Source organism: Bos javanicus, chromosome 29 (genome assembly GCF_032452875.1).
Source record: "Bos javanicus breed banteng chromosome 29, ARS-OSU_banteng_1.0, whole genome shotgun sequence".
NCBI lineage: Eukaryota > Metazoa > Chordata > Mammalia > Artiodactyla > Bovidae > Bos > Bos javanicus.
This window is the reverse complement of record NC_083896.1, coordinates 47,808,801-47,814,868: the sequence shown is the minus strand read 5'-3', so window position 1 is coordinate 47,814,868 and position 6,068 is coordinate 47,808,801. Positions and strand designations below refer to the sequence as shown.

Genomic DNA, 6,068 nt, shown 5'->3' with positions numbered 1-6,068 from the left:
ATTTCAATGTAGTAATTTATATCACTCAACTAAACTCTTTCCCAGAACTATCTACCTGAAAAATATTTCAGAGGCTCAATCAGGAAAACAAAGAACATGGAAAATGTTTTCTCTCCAATTCTTCTATTAAAAGTCAATAAAATATTGGGGGTACAGGTGTGGAGAATTTTTTTTTTTTTTTTACTGTGGCCAGAGGTGTGTTTTCACAAATGTGCCTGCCAGCTTGACTCTCCAGATGATGTAGATGTCTGCTTTGAGCGTGGCCTGGGCCACCTCCCCTGTCTAGAAATGTAAGGGGCTCAGGAGGAGGGTTCCTGTGAGATGAGTGTGTGGCCTGGCCTCAGTCACAGAGATCTGAGTGCATCCCAAGTCTATTAGAATATGCAAAGCAACCTAATGAATCATGTGTGTGTGTGTGTGTGTATGTGTGTGTGTGTGTGTGTGTTAGTTGCTCAGTCGTGTCTGACTCTCTGCGACCCCATGGACTGTAGCCCACCAGGCTCCTCTCTCCATGGAATTGTGCAAGCAAGAATCTGGAGTGGGCTGCCATTTCCTTCTCTAGGGGATCTTCCCGACCCAGGGATTGAACCTGGGGCTCCTGCATTGCAGGCAGATGCTTTACCAACTGAACTACTAGGGAAGCCCCACTGAATGGTGGTAGGCAATGCTGTTGGAAGGGTAGGGGAGCATAGGTCTGAGCTGAGGGCAGGTGGTGGAGGCTGTGGCTCTCCGTTCAAGAGGAAGGAGCTGAAGCTCAGAGATGCAAAAAGCATTTGCCCAGCAGCACCCAGCTAATTTGAGAAGAGCTGGGACTGGAACCTTGATTGAACTGGGGGCTTAACTGCTGATCTAGCCAGTATGCTTGTGAGAGGGAATGGTCTCTTGAAGGGACCGCCAAGGACTAAGCATTTTATCAGTGGGTCTCAGTGCTGTCCCAGTAATCCTGTCCCCTGCAGAGGAGGCGGGGGCCCTGGGCTTCACTAGCTCCATGACTTTAACCATTAGAGCCAACCCTATTTGGCTTCCCCATGTATCCCTGCCAATGGGATGGGAATGGGGGGTGGGGGATGGCTGGCAAACAAGGAGAAAGAAAAAGAAGACTGTGTTTGTCTATTTAGCTCTGAAAGTCATTTCCCACGTGGCTGCTCCTGTAGCCTTCCCACTACACACATGAGGAAACTGAGGTCCCAGTGGCCACTAGGCAGGGAAGATCACAGGCCTGCATGTTGCCGTTTCCATGGCAACTCTGTTTCCCACAGTCAACCAGTTAGCTGCAGTTCTGGTCCACGGCTGAGCCTGTCGGGAGCTTGGTCAGTGCACATTCATCCCCAAGAGCCTGAAGGAGAAAATCCCCTGTGCAGAGCATTTACAGGGATCCCCTTACTTATAGAACCTCACTGAATCCTCCCCAGTGTATCCTCCTTCCTTTCACGGAGATGAATGCTGGGACATGGAAGTACCAGATTACCCGCCCAGTGCCCGCAGTTCATGATTCAGTACAAGCTGGGGCTAACCCCAAACTGAGTCTAGAGCCAGTTATTGTGATGCTATATCAGAAAGAGTCCCCAGGCCCCCAAAACTGGGGACACAATCCCTAGACCAGTGCAGGGCCACCAAGGCACTAAGTCTGGCGCCCACGGAGGGTCTGTGAGCCTCTCCCATCCTGGTCTCCATCGCCCCAGCAGTGCCACTCACAGGGAGGCACTAACTCCTCGAGGATCTCAGGGCTCCCACACAAGCACGAAGGCTTCTGTTTCTTGCATCTGTGTAATTATATTTTAAAAGCAAGTCATAAACTCCTTGCAACTTGCTTCTCTTGACAACTTCATTATGTGCTTCCGATAGAGCCGATCCAATAAAAACACCCAGCAATTGGAGGAAGAACGGTACAGGCAGGTAGTTCAGACTCTCCGAGGGCTCAGCTGGGGCGCCAGCACTGACCTCCACCTTAACCCTGGGTGAGGTCCATAGCCATGCTCAGCCTCAGTCTCTCCATCTGTAGACAGGAATAATTACAGTGGGACATTGTGAGACTCGTGGGTGGAGACGAGAGGTGACTGGCGGTCCCACTGGCTCCCTGCCCAGGCATGTCATCAGGCTGCTCTTTGAAAGTCACTTTTGCACAGTAGTTACAAATGTAGGCTCCGGAGCCCGGTGGACTAGTTCAAGTCTTGGCTCTGCTTTTTTTGTGCCGTGGCTGTGCATTCTTAGACAAATTGTTTGACGTCTCTGGGCCCCAATTTCCTCATCCCTAAAGTGAAGATGATAGAGCCACCTCATAGGGTGGCTTTGAGGGTTATGCAAGTTGGATAGGGCGGTTGCTATTATTCACAGCAAATAGATGAGGAGAAAATGAAAACAGTGACAGACTTTATTTTCTTGGGCTCCAAAGTCACTGTAGATGGTGACTGCAGCCATGAAATTAGAAGACGCTTGCTTCCTGGAAGAAAAGCTATGACAGACCTCAGCATATTAAAAAGCAGAGACATCACTTTGCCAGCAAAGTTCCATCTAGTCAACGCTATGGTTTTTCCAGTGGTCAGGTATGGATGTGAGAGCTGGACCATAAAGGAGGCTGAGTGCTGAAGAATTGATGGTTTTGAACTGTGTTGGAGAAGACTCTTGAGAGTCCCTTGGACTGCAAGAAGATCAAACCAGTCCATCCTAAAGAAAATCAGTCCTGAATATTCATTGGAGGGACTGATGCTGAAGATGAAGCTCCAATACTTTGGCCACCTGATGTGAAGAGCTGACTTACTGAAAAAGACCCTGATGCTGGGAAAGATTGAAGGCGGTAAGAGGAGGGGGCGACAGAGGGTGAGATGTTTGGATGGCACCAGCAACTTAATGGACATGGGTTTGAACAAACTGAGGGAGATAGTGAAGGACAGGGAAGCCTGGTGTGCTGTAGTCCATGGGGTCGCAAAGAGTCGGACACGACTGAGCAACTTTCACTTCACTTCTTCTCCCTGTCTGTCAGGAGAACAGTGTGGGGAGAAAGTCTCGTGATTCTTCTTCCTGTCTGCTCCCTGACCTTCAGAACACATGACCGGAAGCTGTGGCAGCTTCCTGAGGCCACAGAGGGAGACACTGCCCATTGGGTTTCCAGGCAGGAATTCCTTCCCACAATTTCTCAGGAAGGTTACATTTTAGCCAATGCCAGAATAGTGTGAAAAACCAGTCGATACATGGAGACAAAGGGAAAAGCATTCTCTTTGGAGCATCGAACAGTCGACATGAAGAGGTTACTGGTCGGAAGGAATTCACTGATCAGGTCAAAAGCAAGGGCAGGCAGTTCCAGCGGGGTGCAGAGTTTGGGATGGCGGCGGAGGGGCGACCGTGGCGGGCGGGAGGCAGCCTGCAGGCACGGCAGCTACCGCTCGCTGCTTGCCTCCTGTTATTCCAGCCCAGAGATGTGCTTCGTGTTTAGTAACAGGTACAAACTTCAGACCTGGCAGCAGCTCTGGTTGTGGCTGGCGGAGGCCAGGCAGACACTGGGTTTGCCTAACACAGAGGAACAAATCCAGGAGGTGAAATCGAACCTGGACAGCCCCGACTTCAAGATGGCAGCTGAGGAGAAGCCGTTCCACGCGCTGTGAGGGCACACGTGCACACATTTGCCACTGCTGCCCCAAAGCTGCTGGCATTATCCGTCCTGGCGCCACCTCCTGCTATGTGGAAGACAATACAGACCTGATTGTTCTTAGAAATGCATTTGACCTGCTTTTGCCAAAGCTTGCCAGGGTGATCTCTCAGCTTGCTGACTTTGCCAAGTCAGCCGACCTTCCCACCTTAGGTTTCACATGTTTCCAGTCTGCCCAGCTGACCACAGTTGGGAAAGGTTGCTGTCTCTGGATTCAGGATCTGGGCATGGATCTCCAGAACCTGACGCGTGTCTGGGATGAGCTGTGCTTCCAAGGCATGAAGGGCGCCACCGGCATCCAGGCCAGCTTCCTGCAGCTCTCCGAGGGAGATGATCAAAAGGGAGAGCAGCTTGACAAGATGGTGACAGAAAAGGCAAGATTTAAGAGGGCTTTCATCATCACAGGGCAGACCTATTCACGAAAAGTAGACGCTGAGGTGCTCTCTGTGCTGACTCGCTTGGGGGCATCGTGCACAGGATTTGTACCGACATACGACTCCTGGCAAACCGCAAGGAGTTGGAGGAACCCTTTGAAGAACAGCAGATCAGCTCAAGTGCAACACCTACCAGCAGAACCCTCCACGCTCAGAGCAGTGCCGCAGCCTGGCCTGTCACCTGATGACCCTTGTCATGGACCCCCTGCAGACAGCATCCGTGCAGTAGTTTGAACGCACACTCGGTGACAGTGCCCACTGATGAATCTGTTTGGCTGAGGCATTATTCACTGCAGAAAGTGAAAGTTGCTCAGTTGTGTCCGACTCTTTGTGACCCCCACGGACTACAGCCCACCAGGCTCCTCTGTCCCTGGGATTCTCCAGGCAAGAGTACTGGAGTGAGGAGCCAGTCTCTTCTCCAGGGGATCTTCCCAACCCAGGGATCGAACCCAGGTCTCCTGCATTGCAGGCAGATTCTTTACCAGCTGAGCCACAAGAGAAACCCAAGAATACTGGAGTGGGTTGCCTATCCCTTCTCCAGGGGATCATCCCAACCCAGGAATTAAACCGGGGTTTCCTTCATTGCAGGTGGATTCTTTACCAACTGAGCTATGAGGGAAGCCCTTCTCAGTGCAGATACTGTATTAAATACGTTGCAGAACATGTCTGAAGGATTGGTGGGATATCCCAATGTAACCAGCGGTGCGCTCTGCAGGAGCTGCCTTTCACGGCCACAGAGAACATCATTATGGCCACGGTGAAAGCCTGGGGTAACTGCCAGGCTGGCCATGAGAAAATCAGAGTGTCCTCACAGCAGGCAGCTGCTGTGGTCAAGCAGGAAGGGGGTGAAAATGACCTCGCCGAGCACATCCAGCTGATGCCTACTTCAGTCCAGACCACTCCCACTGGACCGTGTACTGGACCCCTCCTCTTTCACTGGCCATGCATCCTGGCAGGTACAGGGATTCTTAGAAGAGGAGGTGTGTCCCCTGTGAAAACCACGGGAAAGTGTGATGCAGGTGAAGGCAGAATTATGTCTGTAGAGTTGGAAGAGAATTAAACAAAAAACCATTGTTGGCTCTGTTAACTTTTACTGCAGAGTCATAAAATCTATCACTCTAGTGCCGCATTTTATCTCAAGAATTGCTACCATAAATTAATACAGCAGGTTTTTTTCCCATGGTGCTTTGATATTTCTCGGGTTTGCAATGCAGAAATAAATTGTAGTTGGACTCTGTTTTTCACAGGAAAAAAAAAAAAAAAGCAAGGGCGGGAGGCGCTCTCGTGTGGAGCTGAAGGATAAGGTTGACATTCGGGAACCAGGTCAGAAGCACAGGGGCCAGAATCAGCCACCACGGAGCCAGTCTGGCTTATGGCTGTGGCACATTGTAAGCGCCTGCCCAGGGCCCTGTCTCTGCCAGGGTGAGTCGTTCTCATGAAGAAAGTAACTACGATTGAGTTTATGCACACAGGATACTTCACACACATGCTGTGAGTGGTGTTCTAAGGAATGAACGAACAAGTCCTTAAACTGGTGATTTTAACGTGTGATTCTGTGTGAGGCTGTTAAACTTTCTCAGGGATCCCAGTGTCGTGTGATCTGAGTCCCACCCAATAATACCTTGTACCACATCTCACTGTTTGAACATTCACTGTAAGCTGTGGTTTTGTGAAGCAGATGAAATTTTGTCACTAAAAAAGTGACCTCATGGAGATGGAAACAGGTATTCCATTGACAACTGAAATCAAAAGAATGCTGGAGAAGCAATACTCATATCAGACAAAATAGGCTTTAAAATAAAGGCTGTTACAAAAGACAGAGAAGGACACTACATAATAATCAAGGGATTGATCCAAGAAAAAGATAGAATAATTGTAAATATATATATTGAAGAAAGTAGGGAAAACCACTAGACCATTCAGGTATGACCTAAATCAAATCCCTTATGATTATACAGTGGAAGTGAGAAATAGATTTAAGGGCCTAGATC

At 49.7% G+C, this 6,068-nt stretch overlaps 1 pseudogene; it reads left to right on the top strand.

The window, feature by feature from the left end:
• Positions 1–3,140: 3,140 nt before the first annotated feature.
• LOC133241587 (adenylosuccinate lyase-like) lies at positions 3,141–5,671 on the top strand (annotated as a pseudogene).
• Positions 5,672–6,068: the final 397 nt, after the last annotated feature.